The sequence below is a fragment of the Pseudorca crassidens genome, chromosome 1 (genome assembly GCF_039906515.1).
Source record: "Pseudorca crassidens isolate mPseCra1 chromosome 1, mPseCra1.hap1, whole genome shotgun sequence".
In the NCBI taxonomy this organism is placed as follows: Eukaryota; Metazoa; Chordata; class Mammalia; order Artiodactyla; family Delphinidae; genus Pseudorca; species Pseudorca crassidens.
This window is the reverse complement of record NC_090296.1, coordinates 9,361,778-9,383,565: the sequence shown is the minus strand read 5'-3', so window position 1 is coordinate 9,383,565 and position 21,788 is coordinate 9,361,778. Positions and strand designations below refer to the sequence as shown.

The 21,788-nt window shown below is 46.1% G+C and overlaps 1 long non-coding RNA gene across 3 annotated transcripts in view; it reads right to left on the bottom strand.

The window, feature by feature from the left end:
- Nucleotides 1-910: 910 nt before the first annotated feature.
- LOC137218828 (uncharacterized) overlaps nucleotides 911-21,788 on the bottom strand; it is a 61,719-nt gene continuing 40,841 nt past the window's right edge. The window contains exon 4 of one of the 3 annotated variants that reach the window (XR_010940878.1): nucleotides 911-1,206. This is a non-coding gene — a long non-coding RNA (uncharacterized lncRNA). Of the gene's footprint in view, nucleotides 1,207-9,173; nucleotides 14,493-14,544; nucleotides 19,590-21,788 lie in introns of those variants that run through there. The other 2 variants (XR_010940882.1, XR_010940881.1) reach the window with 2 other exon arrangements.

The following is a 21,788-nucleotide window of genomic DNA, read 5'->3' as shown; positions in this document are numbered from 1 at the left end:
ATCAAGGAAGGCTTTATGGAGGAGGAGGCATTGAAGCAGGGCTTTGACTGACGAGCTCAATTCCAAAAGGTGAGGAAGAAGGGACAGGGCGTCCTCCACTGAAGGAGCTGCCGGAACGAGTGCCCAAGGGCTGGAGTCTGGAGGCCCTACAGGAGAAACTCCAAAGTTTGGCCAGAAGAAATCAACTCTACTTAACTGTTGACGGCCACTTTACTGGTCTTCAAAGAGGCCTCTCCTGTATCCACTCACCTGTTCTGCAACCTGTATCACTTGTATAAAGAAAATCTCAAATTCCTCTTCAGAAACTGGAGAGTAGCCCATGTTCTATGGGATATCATGGTGTTACATTGCTTCCTTTTCACTGCCTATTTCAGCTTGGCAAATAACCAGAAACCAAAGGTTGACACACACCATGAGCATGTTTTTACCTGTTGAAAACTACCAGTTGCTAAGTGATGCTCTTAAGCTGCTGTTACAGTGAGGTGCTTTCAAAGGGCCAACACAACTGAAGGTCCTGGGATGGCTGAGGTGTGGCTTGTCACGCCCCAGGGAAGCCTGAGAGCGTAAGTTCTGCTCTCTGACACTTGCCATGCTCCTCCGCATGTTCATTCATGCACAAGACCCTTCATGAACACCCTGATCACGCTGCAAGGTGAAAGGTGAGGCTGGAGAAGCAAGCAGGGATGGAGTCTGGAGGGCCTGGAAAGCCATGCTATTGGGTTTGGCCTAGCTGCACACTCTGGGCACCCTTTGCCAGTTTTTGAATAGAAGGATATTGTGATTTAAAGCATGTTTGGGGAAGGGAACTCTGGCTGTAATCTAAAAAAGGCGAAAAATCTGTTACCAAACTTAGGTCTTTTGCTCGCCACTCGAAAATCAATACTCGAGAGGCAGGTTTTGGTAGAAAAGAAAACTGCTTTTAATCAGAAAGCCGCGAGAAGGTGGACTCCGTTTCCCTGAAAACCGACTCCCAAGATTCTGTTCGGCCATGAAAGTTTTAAAAGGACAGGGGGAGGTAATTTCATTGAGATGGAGATGAGACTCATAGCCATCCCCCCACTGTGTGCAGACTCGTCGACTTCTTTGGATGCTATCTTGTTTACACAGTTAGTTCACGCAGTTTGTTCATGAGATTACTGAAGAGGAAGCTAGGGAAGAGATCTGGTCATCTGTTAATTACTCGCTCTTCATTTCTACTTCTTTGATCTATGGAAAAAACCAACAGGTTAGGCAAGGTACTGTGTGATCAAAAGATTTGAAAAGGGGCTTCCCAGGTGGCACAGTGGTTGGGAGTCCGCCTGCCGATGCAGGCGACACTGGTTCGTGCCCCGGTCCGGGAAGATCCCACATGCCGCGGAGCAGCTGGGCCCGTGAGCCATGGCCGCTGAGCCTGCACGTCCGGAGCCTGTGCTCCGCAAGGGGAGAGGTCACAACAGTGAGAGGCCTGCATACCGCAAAAAAAAAAAAAAAAAAAAAAAAGATTTGAAAGGTGTAAACAACAAGGTCCTACTGTATAGCACAGGGAACTATATTCAGTATCCTGTGATAAACCATAACGGAAAAGAATATGAAAAAGAATGTATGTATGTGTATAACTGAGTCACTTTGCCGTACAGCAGTAATTAACACGATATTGTAATTCAACTATACTTCAATAAAAAATAAACTTAAAAAAAGAAGAAAAGAAAAAAAAAGATTTGAAAGGTGTGTTAGGGCCCAAGATGAGTAGAGCATAGAGGCACGTGGTTTAAAAGTTAGTTACAGCGTAGCTTTACTTAAATTGTCAAGAAAAGGGGTTTCCTGCAAAGAGCTGCTTACAATATCCTTCCCTCAACAGCTGATAAACAAAACGAAAAGACAACCCTCAGAATGGGAGAAAATATTTGCAAATGAAGCAACTGACAAAGGATTAATCTCCAAAATTTACAAGCAGCACATGCTGCTCAATATCACAAAAACAAACACCCAATCCAGAAATGGACAGAAGACCTAAAGAGACATTTCTCCAAAGAAGACTTACAGATGGGCAACAAATACATGAAAAGATGCTCAACATCACTAGTCATTAGAGAAATGCAAATCAAAACCACAGTGAGGTATTGCCTCACACCCGCCAGAATGGCCATCATCAAAAAATCTACAAACAATAAATACTGGAGAGGGTGTGGAGAAAAGGGAACCCTCCTGCACTGTTGGTGGGAATGTAAATTGATACAGCCACTATGGAGAATAGTAAGGAGGCTCCTTAAAAAATTACAAATAGAACTACCATATGACCCAGCAATCCCACTACTGGGCATATACCCTGAGAAAACCATAATTCAAAAAGATACGTGTACCACAATGTTCATTGCATCACTATTTACAATAGCCAGGACATGGACGCAACCTACGTGTCGATTGACAGATGAATGGATAAAGAAGATGCGGCACATATATACAATGGAATATTACTCAGCCATAAAAAGAAACGAAATTGAGTTATTTGTAGTGAGGTGGATGGACCTAGAATCTGTCATACAGAGTGAAGTAAGTCAGAAAGAGAAAAACAAATACCGTATGCTAACACATATATATGGAATCTAAAAAACAAAAAAAACCAAACAACAACAACAACAAAATGGTCATGAAGAACCTAGGGGCAAGACAGGAATAAAGATGCAGACCTACTAGAGAATGGACTTGAGGATATGGCGGTGGGGAAAGGTAAGCTGGGACAAAGTGAGAGAGTGGTATGGACATATATACACTACCAAATGTAAAACAGATAGCTAGTGGGAAGCAGTGGCATAGCACAGGGAGATCAGCTCAGTGGTTTGTGACCACCTAGAGGGGTGGGATAGGGAGGGTGGGAGGGATACGCAAGAGGGAAGAGATATAGGGACATATGTATATGTATAACTGATTCACTTTGTTATAAAGTGGAAACTAACACACCACTGTAAAGCAATTATACTCCAATAAAGATGTTAAAAAATAAAAATAAATAAACTATTAATATCAAGGATGAAAGAAGGGTTATTCTGCAGAAATAATCAGCCAGCATAACCCTATAGCCACAACTTGACAAAGACATTACATAAAAAAGAAATTACAGATTAAATACACCTCATGAATATAAACATGAAAAATCTTAACAAAATACTATCATACAAAATCCAGTACTAAATAAAAGGAATAATGCATCATGACTAAATGGGTTTCATTGCAGGAATGCAAACTTGGCTGATGCTTTGAGAAGCAAACAATGTAAGTTGTCATATTAAGACAAAGAGGGAAAGGGCTTCCCTGGTGACGCAGTGGTCGAGAGTCCGCCTGCCGATGCAGGGGACACGGGTTCATGCCCCGGTCCGGGAAGATCCCACGTGCTGGGGAGCGGCTGGGCCCGTGAGCCATGGCCGCTGAGCCTGTGCGTCCAGAGCCTGTGCTCCGCAACAGGAGAGGCCACAACGGTGACAGACCCGCGTACCGCAAAAAAAAAAAAAAAAAAGACAAAGAGGGAAAACACGTGATAATTTTTATAGATACAAAAAATTACATTTGCGAAAATTCCACACCCATTTATAATAAAAGTCTTGGAAAAACAGAAATTGAAGGAAAGGGCATTTATGGAAAAGCTACAGCTAGAATTAATGATGAAGTATGTAATGCTTTTCCCTTAATACCAGGAACAAGGCAAGGATACATGCTCTCATCACTTCTATTCAATATTGTACTAGGTTTTAGCCAGGAAATAGACAACAAAAATCAAAGCCATAAAGGTAGGAAATGAAGGCATAAAACTCTTGCAGGTGACATAATTGTTTACATATAAAATGCTTAAAAAGCTACAAAATAACTATTAAATTAATAAGTGAATTTTGCAAGGTCATAAAATACTAGGTTAATATACAAAAATCAATCATATTTATATGTTAGCAGCAAACAATTTGAAATTTAAAGTTTAAATAGCAATGGCATTTACGTTATCAAAAACAGTTAAATACCTGGGAATAAATGTGAAAAATATATGCAGGACCTATATACTGATAACTGCAAAACAATGTTGAGAGAAATAAAAGATATAAATAAACAGAGAGCTATACTATGTTCATGGATTCAAGACTGAATGTTTTATAAATGTCAATTCCCTTTTAATTGATGTATGGATTTAATGCAATCCCAATCAAATTAACTACTAGCAGTCTTTTTTTTTTAATTCCAGAAATTGACAGTATACTTCTGAAATTTGGATGGAAAGATAAGAACCTAGAATATACAAAGCAATTCTAAAAAGAAACAAAAAAGTTGAAGGACTTACACTTTCTAACTTCAGACCTTGAGACTTACCATAAAGCTACATTCATCAAGACAATACGGTACTGACATAAAGATCAACAAATAGATCAGTAGAACAGAATAAACAGCCCAGAAAAAAATTCTCACTTAGGTAGGTTATTTGATTTTTTATAAGGTGCCAAACAATCCAATGGGGAAAGAAAAGTCTTTTCAGTAAATTGTAGAACATATAATGACATGGGCTAAACATGAACCGAGATCATTAAGCAAAATTAATTTAGGATGAATCGTATGCCTAAACATAAAGGCTGAAATAAAAATTCTAAAAACAATTATAGGAAAATATCTTCATGGCTTGCGGAAGGGAACAGTTTCCTACATGGGACAGAGAAAGCAATAAGCACTAAAAATTTTTTGCAAAGTTAGACTTGACCAAAATCAAAGCCATCTGCTGGTCAAAAGGTATTATATTTTAGAAAGTGAATAAGTAAGCCAAAGACTGGGAGAAAATACCTATGAAACGTATATCTGAAGAACAGCTCGTATCCAGGACATATTTTTTAACTCCTGCACCTCAATTACGAAAAGACACACAACACAATAAAAACTGAGCAAAAGGTTTAAAGAGACATTTCACAAAACAAGATATACAAACGGCAATAAGCACATGACAAAGTCTTCAACGTTATTAGTCCCGAGGAAAATGAGATGAAAACCTCAGTGAGATACCACTTCATACCACCTGAGAAACTAAAAGCTTAAAAATCTAATAATGGCGAATGTTGGTGAGCAGATAGAACACCTGAAACTCTCATCTTCTTATAGAGCTTACACTTATACTTTATACACTCATACGGTATAAACTACCACTGTATCCACTCATACAGTTTCTTATAAAGTTCAACTTCTATGGAATGACCAAGAATTCTGCCCCTAGATATTTACCCAAGGAAAAGAATGAAAGTATATGCCCACAAAAACTCCTATACAAGAATATTTACAGAAGGTTTATTTAAAATATCCCCACATTGGAAACAAATCAAATGTCTCTCAACAGGTGAGTGGATAAATAGTCTAATATTCTAACAAGGGAATGCAGCACAGCAATAGAAAATGACACCAATACAGACAACAATGTGTGCAATTCTCATAGACGTTATACTGAACAAAAGAAGCCACGCACATAAGACCACATGGGATTCCTTTTATAAGAAGTTGTGAACAGGCCAAACAATTGTGTTCTGTGGTGATATAAATCCAAACAGTGGTCGCCTTTGGGAAGCAGAGATTGACTAGCAGGGGCCATGAGGGAATTTTCTGTGGAAATGGACATATTTATTTTCTTGATTGGGAGTTGGTTCCATGGGCATTAACATTTGTCAAAACCCATCACACTGGACATTTAAGATCTGCACACTTCACTGTCTAAGTTTTATCTAAATTCAAAAAGAACTGCATACATAGTGTGCCTAAACAATATAAAAATAAAACAATAAATTTGAATATAGAATATAAGAACTGAATGGTAAAAATAGGGGGAGAAAAGAAGTATGAAAAAAAGAGCTTCTGGAAGAGGGTGTGGAGAAAAGGGAACCCTCCTACGATATTGGTGGGAATATAAATTGGCGCAGCTACTGTGGAGAACATTACAGAGGTTTCTTAAAAAACTAAAAATAGAGTTACCATATGATCCAGCAATTCCATTCCTGGGCATATAGCCAGAAAAGATGAAAACTCTAGTTCAAAAAGATACATGCACCCCAATGTTCATAGCAGCACTATTTACAAGCCAAGATATGAAAGCAACCTAAATGTCCATCAGCAGACGAATGGATAAAGAAGATGTGGTATATATATACAATGGAATATTACTCAGCCATAAAAAGAATGAAATAATACCATTTGCATAGATGGACCTAGAGATTATCATGATAAGTAAGTCAGACAGAGAAAGATAAATATCGTAGGATATCACTGTCAGGTGGAAACTAATAAAAATGATACAAACGAACTCATTTACAAAATGAAAACAGACTCACAGACATAGAAAATTTATGTTTGCCAAAGGGGAAAGGGGAGAGGAGGAGGGATAAATTAGGAGTTTGGGATTAATAGATATACACTATATATATATATATAATAGATAAACAACAACAAGGACCTACTGTATAGTACAGGAAACCATATTCAATATCTTGTAGTAACTATAACGGAAAAGAATCTGAAAAAGAATATATATATATATGTATAAGAGAATCACTTTACTGTATACTTGACTCTAACACACATTGTAAAAAAAAAAAAAAAAAAAAAGACAGAGCTTCTTCCAGCAGTGGGCCCAGGCCAGAGGGCATGGCTTGGGGAATAGAAAGAGAAGTCCGCTCACCCCTTTGACTAGACCCCCTTGGGCAGGGCGCCATCTGTACCACTCCACAAAGCAGCCTCATAAGTAGAAGGATACGGATGCAATATTAGCATATTAAGCTCCCAGTTCCCAGCTGGCTAGAGTTGTATAGGGATGTGGAGACCCAGACTTTTTATGACTGTGCCATAAACTCCTACTGTGACCCTATCGTCTCTAAATAAGAGCCCTTGTGCGTGTGGGAGGGGTGTGGCTGGGGGAAGACTGGCGTGAGATTCTGGGTCATTGACTCATGTCTTTGGGGGGAATGTGGTATTGACGCCCAAGAATCGTCCCTTTTGACCAGCACCCCAAGTGACCGTAATGCAAGTTCTACAAGAATTTGACTCGCAGACCCCCCAGTTACCACTTTCCCCCGCTTCCAGTATTCTGTGATTTCACCCTCTGTTAAGCTTAAATGAGTATCTTTGCAAGGGGTCCACATGCAGACGAGAATGCAGCCCTGGCTGTGGGCCTAATGTGCATTTGGAGAGATCCCCCTAGACTAATCTCCCATCCAGAGTAATGGTAGCAGAGGCGCGATTACATTAACATCGGGAAGGCAGCTGCAAAACTTATCACTTTAGGGGCTTGGGCTTCCTGGATTGTAGCTGCCACTGGCCCAGGATGTGGTGTCAGATTAGCTGAGAGCTATGTGACAGGTTCATTAGCTGGAAAACCTCCCCAGCCCCCAAAATCAATTGCACGAGGCATGGAACCTGGAAACAAAGGAAGCCGCGCTCCCGCAGCCCCTTACAACTGGTTCCCCGAGGAGACCCTGACTGGCAATTACAGGTTGTATTTGCATGTAGGTTGTATTTCATACAATACAGGTTGTATTTCTGCAGTGAGGAAATCAGGAGCTTGATGGGAAAAATAACCTCTACCCCTGTTTACTGAAACGTCTCTGTTCCACAAACCACTGCGGTGCTGTCCCACTCACCCAATCTCCCGGGGTGGTATGGAGGCTAGAAAAAATAATTAGACTTTTGAAATCTGGAGTTGTTAGGAAATCACTGAAGTCCCAAACCGAAGAGTGAAATGAAGGGTAGTGTTGAGAAAGGAGCAGCCTGTCTCCTCTCCAGCAGGAGGGATATAGGCGACAGCGGCGACGCTGATTGCCTGGTTTGGGGCCAGCCGGCTTCTGCTGGGGTTTGATATGGGACCTCACTCAAGAAGGGCTGAGTCGGAGCCCTTGCAGATATAAAGCACAGCGAAGAATGAGGATGAGCTGAGTCAGGAGGGCTCAAGGAGGGGCTTGTGGTGGGCCTGAGGGGGACTCCCCAGATCCATCCACAGCTGTGATGTATCTAGCTCATCAGTCCACAGCACTGCTCCCCTCAGCCCCTACCCCCGTGCCTATTATCTGTCCAGGGGCGGCCATGTGTCCTAAGTTGCCCTGATCAGACTGAAGGGAAAGATTCAGAAGGTTGGTTAAAAGGTCTCCCTGTCTGAAAGGAAAGCAGGTCCTAAGACTCGGACCTTCCCAACCCTATAAGACTACCAGCAAGAGAGAAATGACAGCTGGTTCAGGACTCCTGCCAGCCTCTAGAGAAATCCTGGAATATGCAGCTCTGACACATTAATACCCTGCACAGATCGAGACACTCGTGGTCTCCCAGATTCTCATCAAGCCATTGGACTTCTCTTCCATAAACGTGTTCTCACCACAGCCATGAAGTGACGGAGCCGCGTGTAAATAGGGGTTTCAATCGAAGATATGCACAGGGTATTAAACGTGTACCAAGGGAAGAGTTAACTTGAATACAAGGTCAAAATCAGCAACAAGTTCTGCCTGCTTTCCTTTCTTACCGAAGTTTGCCCGCCAGGGCACCGAAGGTTGTCACTTGCCTTGAGTTGGAAAGCGGTTTGCATTCACAGCTGTAAATTTATTCATTCTTTTAATTTATGTGAGGTTTTTGGACGCAATTCTCAATTCTTTAAGAGATGACAACAGATTTTGGTTTTCTACTGTCGTGTGAGAACATCAGGCCCCAGCAATGTGTCATTGTGAGGAAATAAAAGTGCTGCAGTAAACTGAAAAGAAAAAAAAAAAAGGGTTTCCCTGTCTTCTCCTGGTGGGTGTAAGGAAGCACATTGCCCTGTTGTCACTGGCCACCGTATTGCAATCAGGCCACGGACCAGCTTCAGGGTGACTGAGTAAAGAGACTGGAGAGAATCTGGGTCCCTGACGAGAGCATCAAACATTGATAGAACTTTGCCTGAAGCCCACTCTGCCTAGACGTGAGACATACATTTCCTCATCGTTTAAGCCTCTTTGCCTCAGATATCTTTTATTTGCTGTCCAGAGCCTCCTGACTGGTACAGCATCCCATAGAAGGGGTTGGACACAGAAACTGACCAGGAGCTTAGCAGAGAATTGTAATTGGTGAAGCAGGCCCAGGTATAGGAGCCTATCATTCTTGTCTCAAACTTCCGTGACATGTCTTCGTTCATTGCATTTTTTTCTACAAAGATATACTTGATTTGCATATTAAGTATTAGGAATAGTCTTTAATTCCACCAAGAAAACGTTTCTCTCCTGTGTTTTATGAAACCCCAAACCCTCTCAGTCTATCCTTTATTTCGCACTTTAAAAAAAGAAAAATTTGTTGAAATGTAGTTGATTTACAATGTTGTGTTAGTTTCAGATGTACAGCAAAGAGATTCAGTCATACATATATATATATATATATATATATATGTTCTTTTTTTACATTGTCTTCCATTATAGGTTATTACAAGATATTAAATAGGAGTTTGGGATTAAAATATACACACTACTATATATAAAATAGATAACCGACAAGGACCTACTTTTTAGCGTAGGGAACTATAGTCAATATTTCCCATTTTTGAAAGAAGTACATAGAGAGGTGAGAAATATCTCACTCTTCTTGTTAAGAAAAAAAATCAGCATAAGTGCAGTGGTAAATGACTACTGTCATATGGCCTCCATGTGAAGGATACAGTGGAGAGCAGTGGAGGCTGGGATTAAAGAGAGCATCCTACCCCACCTAAAGGGCTTCAGCAGAGGGTGACATGCAGGAATGTGAGCCCAGGATCACCTAGTCTTCTGACTCTTCAAAAGAAGCTGTAAACATTATTTACAATGGCCAAGACATGGGAGCGTCCATCAACAGATGAATGGATAAAGAAGCCGTGGTGTGTATCTATATACAACGGAACACTACTCAGCCTTAAGATAGAACGAAATGTTGCCATTTGCAGCAACATAGATGGACTTGGAGAGCCTTATGCTGAGTGAAATAAGTCAGATAAAGATAAATACTATCTGATATTGCTTATATGTGGAATCTACAAAATACAGCAAACTAGTGAATATAATAAAAAAGAAGCAGATTCACAGATATAGAGAACAAACTAGTGGTTACCAGTGGAGAAGGGGAAGGGGCAACATAGGAGTGGGAGGGAGGTGGGAGGTACAAACTACTCGGTATAAGATAGACTCAAGGATGTATTGTACACCATGGGGAATATAGCCAATACTTTGTAATAACTGTAAATGGAAAGTAGCCTTTAAAACTTGTATAAAAATTTTTTAAAAGAAGCTGAAAATAGAATTTGTATGTGAAGTCTCCATTAAAAAAAAAAAGAAAGAAAAAAAGCAGACCAGCACTGTAGGGCCAAACAGAATACATCTGTGGCTGTTTATGCCTGGCCAAGGCTCAGCCTGGCAGATCCCAAGCATGAGATGAGTGGGCCCTGCATCTCCAAGCAAACCACCAGCTATGTACAAAGTTGTGTCATCACAGTATTATTTATGACACTGAAAATGTGGAAACAAGCTAATTTCTAATAAAAAGGATCAGCTAAATAAACTATGGCAAATCTACCTGATGGAAGATTATGCAACTGTTTAAAAAAGACACTTATAAGAAGTAACTTGAGAGAAGCGCTTATGATATAATGTTAAGCGGGGGAAAACAGGGTCCACACACTTGTATATATAACATGATTACAACTCTGGCAAAGAATACAGAACAGAACAGTGCATTAGAAATTCATTCTAAAAGCAAGTGAACCAAATACTGTCAGTCATTGTTTCTGGGTGGAGAGAGTATTACCCGCTCTTCTTCTCCTTAGACCTGGCCTACACTTGTGTCTGCCCGCCGGAGTCCTTCGCTCTCTCTTCCCGAGGCATCTCCACCTGGACCTGGTCCACACTCCGCCCCCCTCAACTTCCCTCCCACAGGCCTCCCCACGTCTCTCCGGTTCCTCTGCAGAGCATCTAGAATCCACCAGTTCACTCACCTCTCCCTGCCACCCACCCTGGTTTAAGTCGGCAGGCCTAAAGCAATATCTTCATACTTGGTCTCTCAGATTCCATTCTTGTCCCCTAAAATCCATCTTCCACAGAGCAGTCACACTGACCCCTTTAGAGGTTCTAGTAGGTCAGGTCGCCCCCCGTTTAAACCTGCTCCCCCAGTCCCCTAGTGATTTCTCAGTGGTGCCGGTACAGGTTCAGTGGCTAGGTGATATCAGGGCCTTTTTTTCTGTGAGGGTCTTGGTCTTTTCCTCATGGTCACAAAAAAGCTGCCTCGTCCAGGCAGGAAAGACTTGGGATCTGTTCTTTCCATCTTCCAGTAATCTCGGTGCCCTGAGTCATGCCCCAGGGGCACCTCTGTGATTTACACAAGCCCAGTGGGTGGCAGGGCCACTGTCACTGGATCATCCAGCTCCCTGATGACGTTGAGCTCCTACTAGGTGCCAGCCACTTTGCCAAGCACTTGACATTAGCAAGATTCTAGAGATGGCCCCAGATTCCCGTCCCCTGGTTATTCAATCAACACTAACCCAGGTACTTCTGTGAAGGGACTTTGCAGAGGTTATCTGGTGGGGACCTGACCCGATCGGGTGAGCCTTTAAAGGCAGAGAGTTTTCTCCAGTTGGAGGCAAAAGAAGAAGTCAGAGATGTTAGACGCCCAAGAAGGACTCTACGTACCTTTGCTCTTTAGCGATGAAGGGGGTACTTGCTGAGGGATGTGGTGGCCTCTAGAAGCCAAGAATGGCCCCTGACCATAGCCAACAAGGACGTGGGGACCTTGGTCCTGCGGCTGCAGGGAACTGGCTTCAGCCAACAACAAGAATGAGTTTGGGGGCAGATCCTTCCCTGGAGCCTCCAGATAAGAACCTGGCCTGGCTGACACCTCGATTCTGGCCTTATGAGAACAGAAGCAGAGAGCCCAGTGGGCCTGCCTGGACTTGTGACTGTCAGAACCGTGAGATAACAAGCAAGTTTTGTTTTAAGCCACTTTTGGGGTAATTTCTTATGCGGCAATAAGAAAACTAATGCACTCATTTAATCATTAGTCCTTAATCCACCAGCCCTGCTGGGTGGACGTTCTCATCTTCTGTTTACAGATGAGGCTCCAGGATGTTTTTAACATGCAAAGGTCACCCAGAGGCCCCAGGGCTGCAGGCTGAGGCTCTAACACCCGGTCTCACCAGCTGCATCTTTGAAGCATTCGTCGTGGGCTGGCACAGGGCTGGACGCTGGGGACACAGAGGTGACCCAGCGAAGCCTTTGCCCCTCAGGAGCCTGTGGGTTTGTGGAGATTTCCTAGTGAGATGGGAATAAGGAAGGAATTAGCTGAAGAGGCTTCTCGAACTCAGTCACAGCCCTCACAGCGCAGCCTGAGCCAACATCCTCGGTTTCAGAGCTGAAAGGGGAGTTGGCAGGAAAGCCAGGTTGCTGCCCACCTCTCCTGACCCCTGCTGTTCCCTTTCTCCGTTCAGAGGGCAATCATGGGCCCTTTGGTCCCTTCGGAAACACGGAAGGAAGGAGGACCAATTGCCACGTTGCTGATTCCTGCTCTTCCAATCACCACCCCACCCTTGGGGAAAAGCAGAAGGGACAGTGCATCCTCAAAGCGGAGGGACAGCGAGAAGGGAGGGCGGAGGTGACAGCCAGCCACCTGCTTCCCTTTCTCTATCAGCCCCTCTTCTCTGCTCATGGCCACACCCAGAGGCCAGGACAACTGGGGGGCAGGCAGGGGTTCATACCATGAGTGACAAGGGTTAGGGACAAATTGATCCCTTTCTCTGCCCCTGTGAGAACCCAAGGGCAGACTCCCAGGGTGACAGAAGTCTTGAGAGCTTCCAAGCTCCTTTCCGGCCCCAGTTGTGAGCAACTGCCTGTCATAAGCATGCTGGAAGGAGATGAAAACCCAAACCCCGGGCTTCTCCAGAAATGGCCTCTGACCACACATTTTTTTTCCACACCACCTCTTGCCACAATATTATGCTCAAAACCCCTGACCACAGCGGCAGCACAGACAAATTTCTTCACACCCTGGATGCCTGTCGGGGGGCAGGGCAAGGAAAATCAGAAAGTACGAACTTGGAACAAATGCTCTCGTGGTCCATGATGGGAAGTGGAAGGCTGGCCAGTCACTTCTTTCCCAGGTCGGCACAGAGCGAGGACAGGTGCTGGCACGGCCCTGCACCCAGGAAAGGGCGGGGGGACACACCAGCTCTTCACAGCCTGAGGGGCAGAACAAAGACCCAGGGGAGACTGGTTGGGGTTTGCTAGGAACACAGGGATCCCCAGTGTGAGGACTATTTGCAAATGTCTTGCTACTAAAGGGGAAAGACCCTGCTCTGTGAGAGGCGCTCTTGTCCTGCTGAGTACGGGTGGGATTGGACGGGTAACCGAAGGCTGCCGAGAGCTGGGTTGCTCTGGGGACAATGAAAACATGGGATTCGGGGACCGGCAGGGAGGTGGGTAAGCAGAAGGAGTGGATGCGCCGAGCTGTGGCAGGCTGGGGCTTAGGGCGGTGCAGAGGGGAGGGCGTCAAGGTGAGGATGGTGGAAGGGCTCCCAGGTGGTCTGTCTGCGATGCACTCCCTGCGCCTTCTCCCAGACCTTCAGAGCATCTTCACTGCATGCTCACTCATGTTCGCTTCTTTTTGGCTCTATATCATTTGTTTAGTTTGCAGAATCAAAGAGCTGGGGTCCCAGTCAGGTTCCACGCACACAGGTGGGATGTGGGGCAGGGAGATGAGCCATGAACTGAATTCCGTGGAATCGGGGGCTTGGGGCCAGAGGTGTCCATGGGAACTTAAATCCCCAAGAAATATTGGGAAAAGTTGGATTTCCCCAGGGTGAGAACTGGGGGCTCCGGTGGACCTGGTGTAGATGGTATGAATCAGAGAAATCTCTACTGACCTGAGGTCTTTCAACCATTCATTCCCACGTGCCTTCCCGTCCCCCCACCATACCACACACCCCCACCCCCACACAGTGCCTGATGAGTGTCCCCTCCGTGTGCCCACTCAACCCTTATACCTACTCCAGCCCATGGTGGCACCCATCACACTCTATTGTCATCACCTGTTTACTTCCTTCCACCCTCTCTGGACTCTAGGCTCCTCAAGCCCAGAGACCGAGTTTACGTGTCTCAGATCCCCCAGAACTTAGCTCAAAGCTCAGTCAAGGCCGGTGCTGGATGGAGAGAACAGGATGGACCTTTCTGGAATCTGACATTGCACCAGGCTCTGAGAGTGCAAGTCAAATAAGACCTGCCACCTGTCCCCAGAGTTCTCAGAGTCTTAATGAAGCGGGCGTCCTGGGGGCAGTGAGGTCCCCATCTCGGGAGGTATCGAGACACAGCTGAACACCAGCTTGGCAGAGAACTGGGCAGGCACTCGAGCTCCGATGGGCAGTGCCCTCGATGCCGTCAATGCCCCTTCTGGCCGTTGAACCTTCTGACTCCCTGAGGTCAGGGTCCGGCAAGATATTGGCTCCCAGGTGTTTGCTGCCCACATTCTTCCAGTTTCCAGTGAGCCGTCTGTGTGTGGAGGGGGTGAAGGAGAGCTGAGTCACCATTTGGAGTGCCTAAATAAAAGTCCCCTCCCTTCTTAACAACCATTATAAACACATTATGGGTCAGCTGTGTTTGTTTGCTCCTTGGAGTTTTTATGGCTGCACGAAATTTAGTAACAAGAATGAGCCCACAAACATCAGACCACCCCGTATTTAGTCATCTCTGTGTCTGGTGTGTACGTCACCCACAATGTACTCGTGCTGGATGAGAAGAGGAGGGCAGTCAGTAGCCCCCCACCCGGCTGGCTCACCCCTCCGGAGCCCTTGCTGGCCTCACCACCAGTTTGAGGGCATTCTCATCCCTTGGGAAGCTGAGGGGCCTTTGGGCTGGGACACAAAGGAGGCCACAGTTCTCAGTGACCTTCTTGTACTAACTGCTCTACTTTGAATCCCCAGCAAGGCTGGCTTCCTCTTTCCTGACACTCCAAAAGCAACTCCATAAGTTACTGGGAACCCAAAGCAGGTATCAGATGCTTTACATGATGAATCTGTTGTTTCTGGTCTTCTTGATAAATTAGACTTTAAAATCCCATTTCACAGATGGGTAACTCGAGGCTGAGCAGGCTAAAGGATTTCCCACTTGGCCTCCGGCCAGTCTGACTCTGGATGGCAGGCTCTTTTCCTGCCACGCTGATCCTTCCAAACCTGTTCTCAATCTCAGCTAATGGCATCAATCTCTACCTGTTCTTCAAATTTCCAAAGTCATTTCTAACATTGCCTTCATCCCCACTGTATCTCCTGAGATTGGCTTGAGCTGTATGTGTCATAATTCAAACGACAGTGGCTTAACTAAGAAGGTGTCTGTTTGTATAGTGTAACATGACATCTCGGGGCAGGCAGTCTGGGGCTGGGGCACCAGCTTAAGGAAGTCATCTGGAACCCAGATCCCTTGTAGCCTTCTGCTCCACCATCCTTACCTGGAAGCTTTCATCCTCATGGTCACAAAAATGCTACTCTACCTCCAAGCATTGCAGCTACATTCCAGGCAGGACATGTCAAGGCAAAGATGATGCAGGGCAAAGGCTCATGTCAACTGAGTTTGTTCCTTTTTATGTGGGAAACAATAGCTTTGTCTGATAGACTTCTGTTTATGTCGCTTTGGCACAACTGGGTTACACAACTAGTTGCCTTGCACCTCCCACTGCCAGACACCTGGGAAGGCGAGCAATCACAAGGCACATTGCTGCCCTGAACAAAACTGAGCTTCTGTTGGCAAGAAAGAAGAGAATGGATATTGGATAAGCCATCAATTCCCTACTACACAGCTCCCACATTTAACCAGCCCCTCCATCGCATCTGGTCTAACGTCTCAGTTTCATCAAACCCACCTCCCTCCCCCTTGCCAAGATTTCTACCCAGTTCAGACCCACAGTAACCTCCTCTAACTGTGCTCTCTGCCAGCCTCACCTCCTCTCCTGTCCCCTCTGCGCGCTGCCACCCAGCAATCTTTCTAAAGCACAGAACACATTGCCTCCCTGCCCTCAAACCTCTAATTCCTCTCCATTGCTTAGAAAAGGAAGTCTGGATTCCTCAAGCTGACACGAAGGGCCCTTTACAATCCAGCCCCATCCCATTTCTTCCCTTATCTCCTAAACTCCCGATGGTCCAGCCACTCGCTTTCCTACTCCCCGCACCGAAGATCTACTCCCACATCATGCTCATGCCATGCCCCCATCTTGGATGACTTTCTTCCTGCATGTTATACCTCTTAGAAATGCTCCTTTATTTTTTTAAAGTTCATTTTATTGAAGTATGGTTGATTTACAATATTGTGTTAATTTCTGCTGTACAGCAAGGTGATTCAGTTATACACATGTATACATTCTTTTTCATACTTTTTCCATTATGGTTTATCACAAGATATTGAACATAGTTCCCTGTGTTATACACTAGGACCTTGTTTATCCATTCTGTATATAATGGTTTGCATCTCCCAATCCATCCCTCTTCCATTCCCCCTCCCCCTTGGCGACCACAAGTCTGTTCTCTATGTCTGTGAGTCTATTTCTGTTTCCTAGATAGAGTTCATTTGTGTCATATTTTCCATTCCACGTGTAAGCAATATCTTATGGTATTTGTCTTTCTCTCTTTGACTTACTTCATTTAGTATGATCATCTCTAGGCCCATCCATGTTGCTGCGAATGGCGTTATGGAAATGCTCCTTTAACTCTCAGCTCACCACCTTTCCTGTGACCACTTGCTGATCACCCCAGTTGGAAGCAACCTCTCCATCCTCAATGTTCCTCTCAGATAACTTTTCATAGTTTGGCTTGGCGTCCATCTGGCTGTTGCAGAGTCTCTTGGGTGGCTTGTGGCTGCCCAGCGCCCATCTCTCTACTTCCAGTAATAACCTCTTGGGGATCCATTCTTCCCCATCCTGTTTCACAGGGTCCTGGCATTCTGGTGATATCCTATGGGCCTTGGTTAAGCATCTCCTGAAGCTAGACATACTCCTGGATTCTTCAGCTATGTCAGACTCTGAAATTCCTTCTCAACTGAGTCTGTTTCTGTTGGCTTTTCTGTTACCTATGCTCGAAAGAGACTTTCCAGGAAGTGTGTGTCTCTCCCTGGCTGGTTGGAATCCTTTGACAGGCAAGGTCTATAGTTTGTTCCACTTTGTTCCCCTGGCCTGGCACAGAGCTCCATCCCGCAGGGAGGGGAAGGGAGGGAACTAAGATGCTGCTGACATAGGGGCGGCCCACGCTGCTTCATCCTGGAGCCTCAGGTCACCCTGCTTCATGTCACCTCAATTCTGCTGAACTGCACTAGCCACACGTGTCTTTAGCTTCTCCCTGACGCTTGGAACCTCCTTAGTAAGGGACACTCAATAACGTGTGAAATGAAGTCTCCTGCCAGCATCTCTGGTTCTGAGCCCTGCTCTATTCAGGCTAGCAGTGCCTGGCAGGTACATAGCAGACATTTAATAAATGTTAGCTGTTTTATTGGGAAAGCTGGCACGAAAAGCACCTGCCCCATCAGTGCCCGGAGGATATCTGCTATGTTAGCTCCACTACGGTGTCAGCAGGGAATATTGGCCAACTTTACCTTTGATTACGGCGGGCAATCCGCGTAGATCTGGTGAGCCTCCAACCCAAGCCACCACCATCTCTGCCCCGCATTGTTGCAAAACACTCATGACTGTTCTTGGTCATTCACCCTTGCCCCCTCATCTATGATTAACACTGCAGCCAGAGCCATCTGTTGAGAGGTTAAGTTAGATCTGTCTCTCCTCAGCTCAGAACGCTCCAGGGGTCCCCTCCCATCCCACCTAGAATAAAAGACAAAGCGAGTAGCTTCCCTGGCCTCACTGCCCTCCAAGACCCTCCATCTCCTCGCCCTTGGCTGTCCCGGCTCACTTTGATCTGCTCAGTCCCTCCCTGTGTGCTCTGGGCATCCTAGGCCCTGCCCATGCTGAGGCCTCACACTGCCCTTCCTTCTGCGAAGCTGCTCCCCCAGGGACCTGGACGTCTTGCTCCCTCCCGTCCTTCGGGGACCTCCTCAAATGTCACCTCATCTAAAGCGGCACTTGCCCCATCCCACCAGGACTCCGCATCGCCCCGTCATATGTCCCGCCCTCGATGCTGATACCTGGCAGGGTGCCCGGTCATCTGCTCACTGACTCAGTGCCCAGTTCACAATGGAAAGGTGGCCCTATCCCCAGAGCAAGCACTTTCTTCAGAGCTGGAACTCCACACTGACAACCATACATGGGCTTTACAGGGATGCAGGACGCAGAGGATGTGGCTTTTGTCCTCCAGAAAAGCGTCAGAGGACCCCTCACCAAAGGTCCATTTGGTGAAAGCTTTCTGTAGCCTCTTCCCACTTCACCTCTGAGAAGCCAGGACAGAGGGAAGCAACAACGTGTATTGGGCACCTATTATGTGTCAAGTCAAATGCTATGATTTAACCGGAAGGTTAACTTTTATTTTATTTTAAAATATCAGAAAGTCTTAGCTGCCTGAGCTGACCACTGTGCATCAATATTTGAAATATCAAACCATCCATCCCCTTTGATAGGATGCCCAGCTCTATGGGTGTCTTAAGCCCAAGCTTCATCTGTCCTTTGGCCAATCCTGGAGTGACTGAGCCCATCCTACAGATGATAAAACTGAGGCTCAAAGAAGTTCAAAATCTTGCTCGGTGATTCAGCTAAGGTCCAATCTCCATCCAACCCCAGATGAAGTGTCTCCCGTGCCTTCCTACATGCCTGTCCCCATCTCACTTCTGCTCCTGCCCCTCAGAGAGCCCTATCCAGGGCAGAGGGCCTAGCCCGGGGAGCCTGAGATCCAACCCCAGGTACAGATGGGCCACGACTGTGAGGCAGGTCTGCTTGGTTCCTGCCCAGGTCTTCAACCAACCAGCCCCATTTTGCTCCCTGCTGAGCTGCAGACACACTATAGGTGGAGGTCCATAAGGTCCCAAAGTGTTCAGTTTGTTGAACCCAGTGGCTGTATCTGATGGACAGCCACGGACTAGCTGGCCAGTGTCTCCCAGGTGCTAATGTCCCTCTTCTGAAACGTCGTTGGGTGGGGTCCTGAGTGTGCAGCTGAGTGGGTGTTTTTAGCCTCGGATGGGTGCAGGAGCCTGGGTTTCACAGGGTGCGTTTCCTCCTGCTCTACGTGGCCCCCTCCTCTTCTGTGGCCCTGAAGGAAATCACCTTGGCAGAGCTGAGAGACCTCTGGCAACCGCCCCCGCCCCACGCCATGCTTTGTCAGCCTCTGTGTCCCCGTCCTTCGGTGTCCTGGGCCAGCCCCACCACAAGCAAGGTGTGGCCTGCCCCAGCATGCCTGCCCACCCCCGCAGGCACACCTGTGGCACACCTGCCACCAACCCTTGAACGTGGCTTATTCCTCTAGTCCCACAGGGCTGGTCATTGCTCTGGGCACCTGCAGGTCTGAATCTTGAGCAGCTAGGATGAGCAGACATCTTCCTACACACAAGGCCACAGGCCATGGGCGATTCAAGTGGAACCCGGCCCTCACGGAGCTCACGTTCTTGCGGGGCCACGTGGTAACATGTAAGCGGACACGTAAGTGAGATGATGTCAGGAACTGAGGAAGCCTGTGAAGGAGATAAGCCTGTGATGGAGGCTGGTGGAGGGGTGCCAGGGCAGCCCCCCGAAGAGGCGACCTTTGAGTTCTGAGCAATGAGAAGGCAACACCAAGATCTCAGGCAAAATATGGAAGCAGCCTAAGTGTCCATCAGCAGATGATCAATGACGAAGATGTGGTACATATATATTGATACAATGGAATATCAGTCAGCCAGAAAAAAGAACGAAATGTTGCCATTTGCAACAACATGGATGGGCTTGGAGGGCATTATGCTAAGTGAAATAAGTCAGACAGAGAAAGACAGATACTGTATGCCCTCACTTATATGTGGAATCTAAAAATACAACAAACTATATAACAAAAAAGGAAGCAAACTCACAGATACAGAGAACAAACTAGTGGTTACCAGTGCGGGAGGAGGGCATTATAGGGGCAGGGAAGCAGAAGGCACAAACTATTGGGTGTAAGACAGGCTTAGGATGTATTGTACAACACGGAGAATACAGCCAATATTTTGTAATAACTGTAAGTAGAAAGTAACCTTTTAAAATTGTATAAAAGTTTTTTTAAAAAATCTTTTGAAAAAGATCTCAGGCAAAACATTGGAAACTGAAGGATGAGTGAAATGATCCTGAGAGGCCTGGAGAGCATCACAGGATGAGGGGCAGAAAGCAGGGCTGCGCGGCTGGTGGCTGGAGCTTAGAGGGATGGGGTGAAGAAGGCAGAGGCGTGAGACCAGCGCGAGCAGGGGTGCCGCCCCCATAAAGAACCTGGCCTCCATCTGAAGGGGACGGGAGGCCACTGCAGGGGCATTAGACTGGGCATGACGCGATCTGACGGCAGCAACCCTCAATGGCAATATCTGGCCTTAATGAGATCACTCAGCTCCTGGGGAGCGTGAAGGAGGGAGGCCATCAGGAGCTCTCTGGGGGCCACGTGAGAGCTGGCGGTGACCTGGGCTCAGCTGGAGGAATGAGGGGCTGAGGCGGGGGCGGAGCTCCCAGGAAAAACTAACTGGCAGTTTGGAAGAAGGGTCTGAGGAAAAGAGGGGAATCGAGGGCAACCTCTGGGTTTCTGACGTAGCCACAACGCAACCAGTGATGCAATTTCCTGTCTTGGGGAAGATTCAAGAAGAGGCAGACTGCGAAGTAGGGGTGAGAGCCAACTGTTCAATCTCGTCCTGTTAGGTTAGAGGGGTCTGTTACTCATGTGGGTGGAGAGGGTCCATTGGCATGGAGAGAGGAAGAGTCTGGAGACATCTGGGATGGAGACGGGGACTTTGGAGTCAGCATACGATGACTGGAGGAGCCATGGGCTGCGTGCACTCGGCTGTGGAGTATAGGCAGAGAGCGGAGGAAGGCTGAGGGCTGGCCCTGGGGCACTCTGGCACTGGGGGGTGGGGGCGGTGGTTGGTAAGGAGGAAGATGCAGCAGAAAGGTATCAGCCTGCAAGGTGGGAGCCTAGGGAGGGGAGAGTCTCAGGAGGCCAAGGTGGCCAGTTACATCAAATGACAGCAGGAGGTTGAGGGAGAGGAGGACAGAGGACTGAGCTTTGGCACGATGGAAGGCGTTGGTTACCTAGAGCCATCTCATGGGGATTCGTGAGCACGAGAGCCGGCTTAGAAAGGCTGGAGGAGAAGATGAGAAAGTGGAGATAACAAGTCAAGACCACACTTCATGGAAGCAACCTAAGTGTCCATCGACAGATGAATGGATGAAGGAGATGTGGTACCTATATACAATGGAATACTACTCTACCCAACCGTAAAAAAGAATGAAAAATGCCATTTGCAGCAACGTTGGTGGACCTAGAGATTATCATACTAAATGAAGTCAGACAAAGACAAATGCCATATGATATCACTTATATGCGGAATCTAAACAATGATACAAATGAACTTATTTGCAAGACGGAAACAGACTCACAGACTTAGAAATCAAACTTATGGTTCCCAAAGGGGAAAGGTGGGGAGGGATAAATTAGGAGTTTGGGATTCACATATAAACACTACTATATATAAAATAGATAATCAACAAGGAACTACTGCATAGCACAGGGAACTCTACTCAATATTCTGTAATAACGTAAATGGGAAAAGAATTTGACAAAGAATAGATACATGTATATGTATAGCTGAATCACTTTGCTGTACAACAGAAAATAACACAACATGGTAAATCAACTATACACCAACATAAAATAAAAA